Raw genomic sequence first — 17,866 nt, 5'->3', positions numbered from 1 at the left:
ACTCAGCCACTGTCTCCTCATGTCACTGCTTCACAGGCTTACACATACTCAGCCACTGTCTCCTCATGTCACTGCTTCACAGGCTTACACATACTGAGCCACTATCTCCGCATGTCACTGCTTCACAGGCTTACTGAAAAGGATCAGTAAGATGCTGAGTGATACTCACCTAGTACAGTAGCTCAGTAGGGACTGATATTCAATTAACAGTCCTTTTTCTCCAACTGTGTCTCTGAGAAATAGCCCTGGGAGCATCATATGGTCCCTGAGTTAATATATGAACTTAGACTGTTTCATTGTTGTTTTGGTTTTCTTTTATTTCTTTAATTCTGTCCTTGAAGATTTCAATGTGGTTGTACTGTCTACTAGTTTTGCTCTCATATACTCATTTTCAGCAGTGCTGTTTATAACTGTACAGTCTTTGAAAGTGGTAGCACTTAAGTTGAAACACAAGACTAAAAGGAATAATAAAATAAGCAATGATGACTTACAGGAGTGAGGTGATCCTTTTTATAAGTGTTAATAACAGTTTGCTTTCCTGAATAAAAAATACAGCTGTTTTCATAAATATTCAACTAAAACTGAAACAGAATGCTGCCCCAAATCTTGAGAAATTTGCACTTGAATTATTGCTATGGTCCACTAAACTCATTCTAAAACCTTAATACATTTCTGCTTCAGAGGGTTGTCCATGCACAGCTAGATAACCACACTATTACAATGCCCAAAGAGCAAATTGCTGGACTCAGCTGCAGCAACGGTCTCTCCACAGAGAGAGTTTGCTGAGTTTCCGACAGCATTCCCGTAAGTGAGCTAAATGCTCCCTTTGCATTGTTTTCTTCGCAGGTGATTCAAGCTGATAGGACTCAAATACTGGAAAATAGAGGAAAGAAAACGGTGTCATTTTCCCAGGTGTTCATCAAAATGTGTTCATCAGAAACAGAGTTAAAATAATAGTTCAGACAATAATTTGAAAAAGCACTCAGTTTGCCCAGCTTCTCTTGTGCAGTACCTGGTTCCGTGATCTTCCTTCTACTTTGCAATTTGAAGCATTTCTGTGCCTCAGATCTTCTTTAGCATACCATCATCCAGATCTCTAAGGCATAAGATGCAGGAATTCATATTGAAAATAATGAGTGCAGCAACACTTAGGGCTCAGAGAGAACCTAAGGAGGCAGCTGCAGTTTGTAATGTAGCATCAAGCAACTTTCCAGGTAGGGACCTAATATTCTTGATGAGATATTACTGGGTAGCAAGAATCAAGAGGTAAAGTATGCATCTAATTGGAGATATATATTCACATTCTAGGCAATTCTTAAAAACATAAGATCCAGTGGAATGTAATTGCAACACATTTTGAAATATTCATAAAGATTTATGTGTCAAAAACTAAACTATAAAACTGTTAAACCTGTTTGGTTCAGTAATTCCATTACTAGGATATTAGTCTTAAAAAAAAAAGGTGCTACCAATCAGACAATGTTTACAACAAAAATATTTGCCATACACAAAGGACTTTTCAAATTTTGTAACAAAAATGTATGTAATGGAATAGATTTCAATGAGGCTATATCACGTGTTAGTGGTGATTACCAGTGACTATAGAATCATGGACCGTTTAATTGTTTTAGTCAAATTTATTGAGATATAAATGACACAAAATAAGTCATAATTTCAATAACTTTTGACAAACAGAAACACATCATAAGAAGATAAGGACATTACCATCTCTTCAAAAAGTTCTCCCCTACTCTTTTGTGACAAATCTGTAGAAATTTTTCTTTTTTTCTCAGAGAAATTAGCCCTAGGCATAGCACACCACATTGGAATTAGAGAACTACTTATTTGTTTTTTGTCCCTATAGATTATTTTTGTATTTTCTAGAGTTTTATATAAACAGAATATACTTCTATGTGGTATATGGCTTCTTTTATCCAGAACGTCTCTGGGATGCACCAATGTCTTTTGGATTTTCTGTATGGCTTCTGTTCACTCAGTGCGCTTCTGAGATGTATCCCTGTTGGCACATATGTTAGTATGGGCACACCACGGGGATTTGCAGGTTCTGTTCCAGACCACCTCAATAAAGTGAATGCTGCAATAAAGCAAGTCATGGGAACATTTTGGTTCCCCAGTGCATATAAAAGTTATGTTTATGCTATAATAGTCTTTTGTGTGCAACAGCATTATGACTAAAAAGTATACATACCTCAATTTAAAAACGTTAAATGTACTAAAAAATGCTAATGATCATCTGACACAGTGACATGAAGTGAGCCCATGCTGTTGGAAAAAAACACCAAGACTTGCTCGAGGCAGGGTCGCCACAAGTCTTCCATTTGTAAATAATGCAGTATCTGCACAGGGCAATAAAGCAGAGTACAATAACGCAAGGTATGCTGTGTCTGTTCTTTTTTTATTACCGAATAGTCGATAGACCATTGTGGTTATACTAGAATGTGTTCATCCAATTATTTATTGATAAACATTTGGGCTGTTTTTAGTTTTTGAAAATTATAAAGAAATCTGACACAAACATTTATGTACAAGCCTTTGGGTTGATGTATGTTTTCATTTTGGGTGGCAAATATACAGAAGGAAAATTATTTACAAGCATGTATGTATGACTTCACAAATTAAAAACACCAACTATCTTCAAAGTGCTCCTTCCAGTAGTTCCACAGATGCCGACATCAGTACTGTTGGTCCTTTTAACTGCAACCATGTTAGCTGTTGTATAGTTGTGTCTCTCTGTGTTCCATTCTCATTTCTCTGGTGACTAATACTGTTGAAACTTTTTCATGCACTTATTAGCCATTAGTACCCGTCCTTATATAAAGTATATCCAACTATTTTTTACATTTTCTTTTAAATTTGGCTGATTGAGAATATTGTTGAGTTAAAAGTACCCTTGAGGTACTGTTTTGCAATGTTTTCCAAATTTGCAGTTGACATTTTCATTTACTATTAATCAAGCATTTTTAAAAATAAGGTCAGATGCCATGGCTCACACCTGTAATCCTAGCACTTTTGGAGGCCTTAGTGACCTCTCACTAAGAGGAGAGGCCTCTCTGCTTGAAAACAGGAGTTTGAGGCCAGCCTGGGCAACATAGCAAAACCCTACCTCCACAAAAAACAGAAAAATTAGCTGGGCATGATGTTATTCACCTGTAGTCCCAGCCACTGGAGAGGCTGAGGCAGGAGGATTGCTTGAGCTCATGAGTTTGAGGTTGCTATGAGTAAGAGTGAGACCTTTTCAATAAATAAATAAATATTTTTATTTTTAAAGAAATCCAGATTATCACTTTGTGTTCTTCATGATTTATGCTTTCAATTATCTACCTAAAAATATTTTTGCCTACTTGGAGATCATGAAGACTCTTCTGTTATAATCCACAGTGATTTCTGTAACTAGTACAAGTTAAAGTTTGAGGTACATTATTTTATATACCTAAATAGCATAAATTAAAGTTTAGGTGTATTATTTTATATACCTAGTTTCAGCATTGTTTGTTAAAAAAAATTCCTTTTCATCAAAATACTTTGGCATTTTTATCAATAATATATGGCCATTTTTGTGTGAGTTTCATGCCAATAGCATACTATCTTTTCAATATATTTTCTTTGTATTTTCCAATTTAGATAGCTTTTCCTGGCAATTATTCCAGGTAACTGATTTTTTTTTTTCTGGTAGCATCTTCTCTGACCTATGTTCTACCTAGTAAATGTTTTAGATATGTAGTATTTTTCTACTTTAGATATTCTACTTGTTCCTTTTATATGCTTCCCATTTATCTCATTTTTTTCATACTTTTGTTTATTTTTTTAATTCTTGAGCATATTTATCATCATTGTTTTAAATCTCTTTTCTTCCAATTCACTCATCTTTGTCATTTCTGAATCTATGTCCATTGAAATGATGATTTTTTTTTCTCCTGGTTATGGGTCATATTTTCCTGCTTCTCTTCTTCTCTAGTAGTTTTTGATTGGATGTTTTGGAGTTTGAGTCTTTATTTAAAAATTATTAAAGTTTGATTTGAAAGGCAATTATGTAATTTTTGGATGAATTTTATCCTGTTGAGGCTCATGTAAAACAGTCTTCAGTGATATTTCAGCCTCCAACTAAGATGACACATGTCTGTAATTTCTACAAAATGTCCCAGGAGTTATGAAGGTCTCTACTCTGACTCAACACATCTCTAAAATCCTTTTGTCCCGGAAAAACTCAGTGATCATTCATTTTACAGCTCTCTGATAGACCTCCAACAGACCAATAGTATGGGGTTGAATTTCAACATACCTAAGTATAGTTTGGTTTCCAGCAACAGATTCAAGGTGACCCCTACATAGATTTTTGGAGCTCTTTCTCTGTCTCACACCTGCTCTGCAAATTCCACCAGCCTTATCTCTCCGTACTTCAATCCCCATCTTTACAGTTGATCACTATTGTCCCTCTGTTCCCCTTCTTTGCACTATACTCTGAAAAATGCTTCCAGACAGAAAGCCAGGGTAATTACAGTCTTCCTCTCATTTCCATTCTCTTTTCAATCATAATCTTGTGTTGCCTATTGTTTAAAGTCTGAGATAAAATGTTTCATATATTTTGCCCAGTTTTCTAACTATGAAAGGTAGAAAAGACAAGATTAGTTTTAATTATGCAAACATGACCAGAATTGGGAATTCCTAATTATATTTTTATATATGTTTCTCTAAAAATTATCTATAACTTACATAAAATATTTTAATTAAAAATATAAACCAAAATATCACTGGTCATTCTGCTTTTGACCCAAAGTGAAAATGATACTATAAACTAATGAAATATAGTATTGTACATTTTATTTCTCCTATTTTTATTTGGCATTAAGAAATTTGACTTTGAAAAAATGTATTTTTATGCAATTATGATAGGAAAAAGGTTTCTACCCATATTTATTCATGTGGTTAATATCATTATTGTATGTTTTCTGTTCCTATCTCAATAATACCATTCTTCATGGCTGTAGTAGTTTTTATTTGTGGAGTTATGAAAAATGCAGGCTGGGCATCCAAGCAGAAAAAGAATGCTATCTTCAAAGTCAAATCCCCAGTGTACAGAAGAATTGTCTCAAAACCATACAACAGGTTTCAATACAATTCACAGCTACTGACATTTTATGGACCAGAAAACTCCAAGCTTAACTAGCATAAAAAAAGTCATACATTTCCTTCTTTTTGTAGAAAGCCATATATAATATATCTTTGAAGACAGGGTTGAGATTATCATCATGTTCTTCTATGGATAAATATGGAGTTCAGTGTCTGAGATTGTGGCATGGTTTGTAGGCAATAAATTCACGGGATGGTAAAAAATAGTGCTACTTGTAAGAAAAAACACTGGCAGTGTGTATTTCAGTTCTGCATTTCAGCTTTACAGTGTGCTGACTTACAGAGATGGCTGCTCAGTACCTAATGCTTTGCAAACTCCTATTTCCTGTCCTGTGGTGTAGCAATGGTTTTAGTTTGGGGAGGAAAGTGGGGCTAGGAGTACAAAACACACATATTTGTTTGAAGTGTGGATGGCAATTAATGACAGAAGGACAAATGTGTCAGGGCTAAATGTTTTCTAGCTTGTCCCTTGTCTCTTTGTATCTTATTTCATGCTATCTGCCTTTATAAATTCAGCTCAATATTTTATTTCTGCACAATCAAGTTCGTCTCAGGAAAATTAGTTCCTGCAATTAATTAGCTTCAGCAATGGTGAGCCAGGAGCAATGTGGTAATTTTATACTAACAGCTGAAAGGGTAGATCGGCTAATACCTCTTTTCATAGGCGCTAGTATGTGGATCCTAAACTGTATCTTCAGGTTAGTGAATAGATCTCTGCAGATTCCCAGAGCTCAGGTAGTTTGCTATTCAAAAAAGCATAGATCCACTACCTCATTTTATTAGTAGCATTTATGCAAATACTGGACATTTACTAGGCAACAGGCATTACACTAATGTTTTACATACTCCCTATGTCACTGTCACAAGAATCTCTCAAGCAGCCACAAAATTAAACTAATACCAGACTGTCAGAGACCAGTATGTGTTCATTCAGGGTGGGAATCTGAGCTGATGTAAGCACCTGCCAGCCACACTGACACAGGAGCAGGTGGAAGATACATAGGTCCTGCTCAAATCCCAGTCAGTTCCAAAACCATCTTGAAAGCTGCTGGGAGCTGCTGGACAGTGTCCAGGCCACCGAGAATGCATCATATCCTGTGCTGAGGAATTTGACTACATTCTTTGGTACGTTTGCTTCCATCACTGGAGTGAAAGAAAAATCAAAACTTCCTTTCTTCTTCCTTGTTCCTTTCTGCCCTCTTCTTTCCACCCCAAACTTGATCTTTGTACAGTTACTGAGCCTTCTTTTAGGAGAAAGCGTTGAATTCTTTTGGTTATACATGCCAACATGCATGGTCCTATATTAGGATTTGCATTTGGGCCTTTTTTCTGTTATGTTTATTCATAGCGAAATGTCTAATAAAAATGACAAATTAAATATGACGTCATTAATCAAGCATGGAGTCTATACCTAAAAAATGCAGCTTTCTAGGGTGGAACACAATAATAAATAAAGCACAGGCTGTCCTCAGGAAGCTTTCCATTTGGCAGATGGTAGCGGAATGGCACAATCTAAAACTGAGTATACTTTAAAGAAAAATGAGAGCTAAGACATATGAATGGGTTCAGGAAAGAGAAATAATAGTATAAAAACTTCCTTCTTGGTGAATGTGAAAGCTCTTCAAAACTGCATTTGAAATGAACATAGTGACCACAGTAAATTACCTACTGGAACACCTACCAGGAAGTGTATTAAATGGAAACAATGGTATGGAAAAATACACGGAGATAGGGGACTGGAAGACACTGTCTACTAACTCTGAAGGTTTCTGAGAGTATAATATTCAAATGACTGCACCACCAGTCATATAGTTTTTATACTTATACCTTATGTTTTAACACTCTTGTGATTATTTCATTTTGTTTTCTATTATTAATACTTGTAAATATTCCTAACGAATTAGTCTTAATTTGATATATACACTTAAAAAAATTGATCATTCTGAGAATAATTTCTCTACTTGTCATTGTTGAGTTTTTCTTCAGAGTGTTCTCTGTATGAAATATATTTTCTGTATTTATGGAAATGACAGCTATAATATAATTAAAGCTTCTAAACCAAGAAAATACAAATAAACGTAATCAGTATTTATGAAACTGTCACCCTCCATTTTTCTGTTCTACTCACATATGGTGAAGCTTCTAATGGATGAAAAACTAACCCTAAACCACTAATCAATAGCTAGTAATGTAGAGGAGGCTTGCAAAGATATTTGAAGGGCATTAGTTAACCCAATGGCTGTGATCACCAAAATTTCACCTTAAAATATTGTTTACATCTGTACATCTACACAACCTGTACATCATGTTTAGGTTGTATGACACTCTACTGAGGGTTTGTATGTGACTTTAGTAACTCTCAGAACCCAAACAACCACTATCCATAAGATCTTGGTTCATGTAAAGGAAAAAAAAAGCAGCCCTTTATGAAGGACATAAAATATTCACTCTCCTTAAAATATATTACTTGTTTTGAGAGTATATTAAATATCATAATTTAAAAATATACTCTTACTGGGGAAAACTGGATAAGGTTATAAGGAAACATTCTGTATTATTTGTGCAAAATTCCTTGAATCTATAATTATTTTAAAATTAAAAATGAATTACCAGTTCTCCAAGGATAAAATTTAACTAAAGAGATTATGATTAAGAAAGAAAAATGTCTTCTTTCACCTTTTTGTCTGTAAGAAATAATAAGTTCAGGTTGCAGGACCCAGTTGTGGCAGGGGATGGCTTACTGATTCCTTTCATTCCCTGTTGTTGAGTATCTTATTTGAACTTCTTGCTGCATATCTCAGGGGAGAGTTATTTCTCCCTAACTTTATTCCTTTGACAGCAGCTTAAGAACACTGCTTACTTTTCTACTCCAGGAAAGTGTTCTAGCTGATCTCTGAAGAGTATGACCTCAATGTGTAGGGCAAAGTGATTGGCTACAAAGGCTATGGCCATCCTTCAGAGCTAGGATAGAAAACCCCCCTAACTTCCTAAAAGACAGAATTTCCTACAAGTGGGTGAGCCACTTCTGTGACATTAAAGCTGTTCATTTTCTGCTTCAGAATCCCGAGTTTGTTGTGCCCAGTGAAGGAGTTGCCATTGTACCTTTTAGAGAGTCCTGGCTCATATCTTACATCTGAAGGATGTAATTATGCACGTATTGCATACGGGTCTTTAGTGCTTGATCCTCATATGCAGGCAGGGATTATGGAGACACTGCTATTGGCAGACAGCTTAGAGTCCTTACATCTTTGGCAATTTTATAGCAGTGCTCTTTCATTCTGGCTGTCCCAACCTCTTTTTTTTTTTTTTTCCTGAGTATTTCTGGGAATTATATCAATTTCAGGTTTTAAGAACTAATTATCAATGCATGTAGCCAATCTAAAATTATAAGTATTTTATACTATGCTTGGGTAAGTGAGGAATATATTATAATACAACACTCAATCTGTGTTGTGTTTTCACAGATGGTAGGAGCTGCCTATACCTTTACCTATATTCTTCATGGCCAAGAAATATGGCTGCTAGTCAAGACATTCCCTCACATAGGAGAGAAGTTTTAGAGGCAAATACTCTAGCCTCTTTTCTCTTTCTGACTTCTAATATTTTTGTTTATATTTGCCAGTAGCCCAGCCCACTATTGCAATAATACATAGATGCATGGATAAATGACTAACACATTTCACAATGTATTGATACCCATGTTCTTCTATTCTATACACTTTCTGAATAACAGGAGGGGCACAGATCAGCCCTAAGATCTGGAAAAGTGATATAAGGAGGTGGAAATAATGATGCACAGCCCTAAATTTCAAACAATAGACCAAATGTTTCATAATCTCCTAATAACATAGGTTTTATACATTGGAAACCATTTAAATTATGGTTTCTACTGATATTGATACAATTAAGAAAATTTTGAAAATCCTATAAAGACCAAGAAATACTAGTGCTCCTCCAAACAAATGTTTATTTCTACCTTTCTGTGTTTTAATCATGTACGGGTGTGTATAAATAAACCTACTGCACTACCAGTCATATAAAAGCATAACATACCTAATTATGTATAATACATAATATCTTATAAGGATAATAAATGGTTACATTACTATTTTATATATTTACTGTATTATACTTTTCGTTGTTATTTTAGAGTTTACTCCTTCCAGTTATGTATAAAAAATAAAGTGTAAAACAGCCTCTGTCAGGTTCTTCAAGAGGGATTCCAGAAAGACATGGTCACCAGAGGAGAAGACAGTGTCATGCATGTTATTGTCCCTGGAGACTTTCCAGTGGGACAAGCTATGGAGATGGACAATTGATATTGATGATGCTAACCCTTTGTAGGCCTAGGCCAACGAGGGTGTTAGTTTTTCACAGAAACATTTAAAAAGTAAATAAAATTAAAAATAGAGAAAAACACTTCTGGAATAAAGATATAAAAAATATTTTTGTATAGCTTTACAATGTGTTTCTTTTTAAGATACATGCTATTCCAAAAGAGTCAAAAAGTTAAAATAAAAACCTTATCAAGCAAAAATATCACAGTAAGCTAATAATATATTATTGAAGAAAGAACATCTGTGTTTTTATAAATTTAGCGTAGGCCAAGTGTATAGTGTTTATAAAGTCTTCAGTGGCGTGCAAGAAAGTCCTAAGCCTTCCCTTTCCCTCGGCACTCACTCACTGACTCACCCAAAGCAACTCACAGTTCTGTAAGCTCTATTCACGATGAGTGTGCACACAGGTATGCCATCTTTATTTTTTATACTGCATCTTTACTATATCTTTTCAATTTTTAGGTACATTAGATAAATATACACTTATCATTGTGTTACAATTGCTTGCAGTATTCAGTACAATAATATGCTATATGGGTTTGTAGTGCAGGAGCAATAGGTTATACAATGTAGCCTAGGTGTGTAGTAGGCTATACCTTTTAGGTTTGGGTAAGCCACAAACACATCACTCTTTGATGTTCACATAATGATGAAATCACCTAATGACGCATTTCTCAGAACAATGTGTTACTAAACACACATGCACACATACACACACAGAGGTTTCTATACAGGGTGTCCATAAGTTCATATGTACACTAGTTTAACTTGCACATAAACTTTGCCACCCCGTATAATACACACACATAAACACACACACATATATAATATTAAATTGTAAAGACCCTGTAGGCTCAATTTAAAAAAAAAAAAACAGAAAAAAATCAAGATAGATATTATAATACATTCAAAATAGATGTACATAATGAAGGAAGTTTAAAATTCTATGTTAGTCTACTGTAAAGGATGGCCCATTATATGGGAAACAGGACTCTGCCATTTATAAATAAGAGTCTTTCTATTACAGTAATTGTAATAAAATGCAAACGGCAGTGATTAAAATTCAAAGGGTGAAATGGTAAAGAAGTGTAAAGGTAAGTAGAATTCTACTCTCTTTGTGAGATTGGGAGATCGGCTTGAAAATAATATTGCATTTGACATAAATTTAAAATGATGAGTAGTATCATGATGGCAGTAGAGAAAGGTAACCTACCTTACAGGATATAGTGAAATTAAGGAGACTTGGGGGAAAAGTGTGGAGAGTATTCAGAGAAGAACAGTGTAGAATGCAGAGAGAAATAAGATTTTATCAACAGATGTGGCATTTTGAAGAGAAGAGGAAGTGATAAGGAAATAGGAACATGGAGCTTAAAACAAAAAAGAACCTCCCCCCCAAATCTGGAATTCATATTATAAATTGAATTGGTTTAGTTTCAGAAAGACATTAACATATACAATATTTTGAGAAAAAGAATTCTATAGGGACCAAAGTAACCCAACCATAAGGGGAAGCACCAAAATATACTTTTTAATGTGATTTTATTCAAATGATTGTTTTTCAAAAATACTTTAGAGGCTTCAAAGAAGTATCTTCTGACACTTTTTTGGTACTGAAATTATATTAAATTGAGGTATTAGAAGCCTGCATCTCTTAAATCACATGCTCAAGAAAACTGGCCTCAGGAAAGTCACGAGGGAAACAAAATTTTCACATATTCAAATTTCCCATTGCTGTGGCTGATTAAGGACCTCTAACCAAAGGAGAACCAATCCATGAGTGAGAACAAGATCTTTGTTTACTTCCCAGGGAATTTTCACTTGGTAGGAAAAAACAAGAAAATCTGATTTTATTTCACACACAGTTGTAATGTTCAACATCATGGAACATTTTCAGTTATTTGTAAAGGAGAAAACAAAAGACACTATGAGATAAAGCTGGGGCAAGAAAGTTCACAATGAGTCAAAATCAGGGCCACAGAAAGACAAAGCTGTGTGTGAAAGGAAACTATGCAAAGGAGCCAGTCAGTTGGTAGTGAAGAGAAAGGATGCAAGTGGGATTTTTAGTAGCTTCCTTCTAACAAATAGGGAAGTATGAGAATAAAGAATGGTGTTTCCTGGCTGGGCCCTAGAGGTCTTGGGAGCTGCTGTCAACCCCAGAATGACCTTCGCATCTCCACTGCTGAAGCCTTAAGTCTTCAGTTCCCATGAAATTCTTTTTCCCTTGTGTTTTACTTGTTTGTATAACACCTTCATTTTCTTGAATTAGCAAATCTGTTTTCTTTACATTTAAACAAGTTTTATACAAATGAATCTATAAACACATTTACTTAGACATGTGAATACAAATTAAATGTCTTCAATATGTTGTAAAGTTCAATTTGAAAATGAGAAAAAATGTTTTCTCTTCGAAAAAAAAAGTATCCTTAGGAAACCTCAAATTACAGTAAAACATATGCTGCTAAATTTTTTGAATTTTGAGGGAAATGAGTTTTTAGAGTTGGGGTGAACACGTTTTATCCAAACTATAGACTCTGTTCACTCTTGCCCTTAATAAATAATCTAAATTCAACCTTTATAGAATTGATCACAGATTTCTAAGATCAAGGACAGCAATGTTGTCATAATACAACAGCAAACACACATGTGAACACACAAAAATGACTTTGAAACAAGCAAGACAATTGCTTTTAAAGTCTTTGAGCAAGAATTATTTAGATGGTGAATAAGAAGATGACTTTTAATGCATGCATACATTGTGGATAGTTTGGAGTGATTTCTCCTACATTCTCACAGCATAGTAAAAATTCTATGATCATAATTCTGAGATCACAAAATCCACTGTGAAATGAAAAAAACAATGCACATGATTAAGGAAGATACACATGAAGCACAGAATAAGAGAAGAGGTCTATGACCCCAGTGTTTATTACAGTGGGATAGAGGGAAACATGTCTGGCAAAAATATGATCTATCATCTTTCAATTAATCATATAGCAGTGTAACTCTGGGGTTTTTTTGTTGTCATATTATTTTATTAATATATATTTTTTTGAGACAGGGTCTCCCACTGTCACTCAGGCTAGCGGACCATAGTATCACCGTAGCTCTCCAAAACTTCAAACTCCCACTATGTTCATGGGGTCCTCTTGCTTCAGCTCCAAGCATGCACCACCACAACCAAGTAATTTTTCTGTTTTTCCTAGAGATTGGATCTTGCTCGTGCTCAAGCTAGTTTCTAACTCTTGGCCTCAAGCAATCCTCCTCCTCAGCCTCCCAGAGTGATAGGATTATAGGTGTGAGCCACTGTGCCAGGCCAATTCCACCTTTTAAAGGATCAAGAAACTTTTGAAATATTAAATATTTCCTCTTCATACCAGTCATCTTGCGTCAGTTTCTTCATCATATACCTATACATTAGTAGGTATGAATTTAAGTAATTTTTGTCTGAGAAATCCCATCAGGAAACAAAATCTGCTGTAAGTTTAACAACACTTCTAAACGTTTTTATGTTCTAATAGTAACACTCACTGTTTTATCTAGATATAAAAGAATGGAAATTTTTCTAATCTAAGATTTTATAAAGAGATCAATTTTAGGGTGGCATGCATTTAAAATATGCGAAAAGTTTAGAAAATAGCTGTTACTTTGACAAAAACCCTGAGTCCCAATACTCCCAACAAAATATACACCTATATACCCTTATCAAATAGTTCTAAAATCCTGCTCTAGGTTCACATATGATCTTCTAATTCAGCATTTTTCAACTGAACTAATCATTGTGGATTGAAAAAAGGATTCATTATAGCCACTGAAGTTAGAATGGGACATACCCCAGTGCCTGTGTAATATATGTAAGGTCCATGGTGATCAACCACATTACGGACTGTGAGTAAACACAAGTTGTCATTTAAATTAGAACAGAGAAAAGTCTGTAAAGTGCATTTATCCTACAGTTAAGCTTATAACATGTTAAAAAAAAAAATCATGCTCTAAAGCAAAATGAAGCCCATTTGTGGAACTGTTTCTTCCTGTCAGTATAATATCTGAACCTACTAATAGTAGCAACTTAACAGTGGGGGAGGGGCTCAGTTATTTCCCTGTGACTGACATCATGGTTATCAAATGGTTCAAAATCAATAAGAACATGGCATATAATCTATCCTCAGAGAACGAAGACTTCATTAGACAGCATCCCTGACACATCACATAAGGAAATCAGTTGCCAAAACAAAATAAGGCAAGTAGTTGATAAGAAGACACAGTAAGTACTACCAAGTATTTGTAAGACCTAGGTCATCTCATCTAGTGGAAATAATGCTACTATCAGATGAGAATCACGTTCTCAGGTGAGATGTGGCCTGGGGAAGGTAGGGCAAGGCAGATGCTTGTTGGCATCAGGAGTGCAGAATGAAGCCACCGCCCAGGCCCCAGTTAACTGCCTTGGCAGCAGGGCATAGGCTGGCCTGAGCAGGAAGCTTTAGAGCTGGACTGGCCTGAGCTGAATACTGGGTCTCTTACTTGCTGAGTTTAGTACTTTTAAGTATTTACCTACACTTCTTTGTGATTCGGTTTATTAAATTTAAAATGGTTTTAATAATACTTATCACATCCAATTGCTGTCAAGATCAAATTGGAAACTGTAGGCACATTGGTAAATTCCCCAGTAATGTCAACAAAAGCAGGCTCTTCATTCTTAAATTTTGTTGGGAAAATCTCCATGAACTCCTGGAAAAGCACTCCGTTACATATTTTCCTCTAAGTGAGAAATACATGGAAAAACCTCCCTCTCCACGTACATCATTCAGAATTCCAAAACTCTCTTTTGAAGTTAGAGACATAAAGTTAAGAACTCTGAAGAGTCATTCTATGACATTTCACTGAGAAATCTCCTTCTGGTGGAAGTAAGATGTCAAATGACATGCAAGTTGAGATTTGAACAATTATAAACTTTAAGAACTGGGTTAATAGAGTAAGTAGAAGAAAACAGCAAATCTTATTGGTAAGAGCAGTCTTTATGTGCCAACAGAAAGAATCAGACAGAATAGAAGGATAGAGCCACAAGATCCAGAGAAAAACTTTTTTTGTCAAGCACCCAACACTGTTCAAGGGAGACAATTTGGATTTGGAGGGGTTCATGTCTCCCGTTCTCCATTGTTAACAACAAATAATTTCTCATGAATTACCTTTATACCATTTTTACACTTTTTAAAAAACATCATCAAAGTAGCTTTTTGGTGGACAATTTAGTTTGCTACACAGCTTGCTACTATGAGAAACCAATTTGCTCTTGGGAGGGCATGTAAAAATTCTAATCACTGCAAAGAATTCTCATTTATAACTCAGTACTTCTGGTTTATGTACCAGTCCACTGTGAGTTTAATAAGTATGAGTTAATCACTGAATGCATTGATAACACACAATTTCTGATTCTGGAAAGTTAAGAGACATAACTTCAGAATATGCTGACTCAGCTAAGAGAGGCCCTATCTAGATTGTCTTTAGCACCTATCAGCAGAGAAAGGAAACCTTAGGTATACCGATGCCTCTGAGATAGCCTATGCTACTGTTGTTACTGCTACTGCTCTGATTGATGCCTAGAATATAAAAATACTATGTACATTCAGTCTTTTAATCCCACTCAAAAATTATATACAGAGTTACATTATGAGAATATTGGTTTCTCTGCAATCTCTTACACTCAAAATATCAGGGGACTCATACTAAGTACCTCTTACTTCCCCAAATAACTTATTATGGCTATTCAAACTCATAGGTTAATAGTTTCCTTATGTTTACTCCCCAGTTAGGTAAAATAATATATCATTTTATTTATCCATGATTGCCTCTTTTGAGTTGTAACAGGTGTACTGCCAGTTCTAATATCCAGTGAGTTTGTGTGTGTGACTGACATAATCAGTGTCAATGATTTAGAACTGTTTTCTGTCTCTAGACACATTTTTGTAAATAATGATTTATAATGCATTTTATTTTCAACTTGCTCCATACAACAAAAATGACATATTTTTTCCTGGATCTATACTTGTATATATTTATTTATGAAGAATGTGGACTGTTATACCAGCATTATAAAGAAAATTACACAGATGTACTAAATTTCATCTTAGTCCCTCAGTATGTTGCCTTTATAGAAAGGTTACCTTGGCCTCCAAAAATAACTAGCCTTTCAAGTCTATGCTCACTTTTCTGATCATCACAACGAGCCAAACATACCATAGAGTTTGGGATTATGCCACACATTAACTTGATATATTTGCTACTTAACTTTTATTATTACTTCAATTCCTGCCACCCTCTATTGACAATAATAATGTTACTTCTTTGTTTTTCTTTTTATTGCATACATAGCATGTGGTTAATCAACCCTAGCAAAGCATTTAATAAAGGAGACTGGGATGTAGATCCATATACTCTAAACAGATGGCTGCCTAATAGTGGAAGTGCAGATGTGAAATTCCTGAGTACAAGATAAGACAGAATGAACAGTATCCTGGATTATTCATAAAGCACAGATAATGCCAAAATTTTCCACTATAGGATGACAGTCACTTGTAATTCTCAAACATAAAGATGGCAGACTGGTTTCTATGAGAAGGAAAAGAAACTTTGCATAAATTCAGTCCAGATGATGCTTTGCAAAAAGTACAATGTATGATCTATTCAGCTGAGAAATCTGCTTCTATTGTTCCCCCAGATATTTTATACAAGAACACATACTCTTTCTAGGATAATTCTTTTGGGTTAACAAAACTTAAATCCACACACTACACAATGCCCACTTATCTAATTTCTCTAAGAAACTATCACTGCATCTTCACAAGGTAGGCATCTATTTAAGCATCATTTATTAAGCACCTCATATGTTCCAGAAAACCTAGTGAACCTAATGAAAATCTGATATAAACTATTATTTATATATTCAAGTCCAATAATAATCACTTAACTATCCCATGGACCAGGGATAACTAAATTCCTTTAATAGTTTATCATTATTCTCCAAATATTATTTTTTTAATTTATTATTTATTTAATTTTCATATCTTAAAGTATTTTTACAAATTAGAAGGCAAGCAATTTCCCTCTTCCACAGAGTACAAGAGGAAAACTGGTTTTCCCAAATCTTGGTACCTTTGGACCAATGCTACCTATTCCTTAGATCATTCTCTAGTTTAAAAAAAAAAAAAAAAAAAAAAAGACTGCTTTAATGCAAATCCCTTTGTGAGTTTGTATGTTTATACATGCTAGTTACATGCAAGAATCTACCAAAATTTACCATGGTTAGTAGAGTTTCAATGGCAAAGTTTAAATCAATGTCTCCCAACTTTCAAGCCATGGCATACATAGAAACTAGGGAGTAAAGATTCAAGGCTGCTGCGGTCAAAGGCAATGAGCTTTGGGGCTATGTTCACTGCAAGTTCTCCCCAGATACATTAACCATTTGGGGTGATCTGTCTTGGCACATGTGTCCTACATTCACCGAAGACCAACTCAAAAGACTGTATATATACAGTAAAAGTTATGGCTATTGTTTTTAACTTGCATGTCTTCTTTTTCAGCCAAAGCAAAGCACTTATACTTTGGTAGCATATTTAAGGACCAGCAAATATAATTTTTATTCTAACAAAAGCACACCCGAAAATTGGAATTCTTAAGAAGGAGCAGTAACATAAATTCCAAACATTTTTCAATGCTATAGTAGAGGTAGGAGAAATAGTAACCAGACTGCAGTAATGGCTAACATGTCTCAACAATGTTGCTTCCATTGCAAACTATTATCTTCTTAAATCCTCACTACAGTTCAAAGATATAGATAACTTGTTTACAGAGGGAAAAAACGGAGGCTGTGAATGTTAACTAAATTGTTACAAAGTAGCTTACCCAGTATGTGGCAGAAGCTGAAACCTAGGTTGCCCCATCTGAACCATAGGGTATTACGCTGCTTCTTAACAATAATGAAATTTTTTTTCCAGAAAAAAAATTGCAAATGTGGATGGGGAGGAACACCACACCTAAATCCTATGTTACTGCTCCATCCCATAAAAAATTATGTTACACATATTTATATGTTCTTTTAATTTTCTTCCTTTCTGGTTCAATTCCTCCGGAAGAGGAAATAGTTAAGAAATTGTAAAAGTTTGGGAACTGGCTTGGCGCCTGTGGCTCAAGTGGCTAAGGCGCCAGCCACATACACCTGAGCGTGTGGGTTCGAATCCAGCCCTGGCCCACCAAACAACAATGACGGCTACAACCAAAAAGCAGCCGGGCATTGTGGCGGGTGCCTGTGGTCCCAGCTACTTGGGAGGCGGAGGCAGGAGACTCGCTTGAGCCCAGGAGTTGGAGGTTGCTGTGAGCTGTCTACTGTT

This window comes from Otolemur garnettii, unplaced genomic scaffold, assembly GCF_000181295.1.
Source record: "Otolemur garnettii isolate 467f Iridium unplaced genomic scaffold, OtoGar3 scaffold00006, whole genome shotgun sequence".
Lineage (NCBI taxonomy): Eukaryota > Metazoa > Chordata > Mammalia > Primates > Galagidae > Otolemur > Otolemur garnettii.
The sequence above is the reverse complement of the archived record's forward strand: the minus strand, read 5'-3'. Positions refer to the sequence as shown.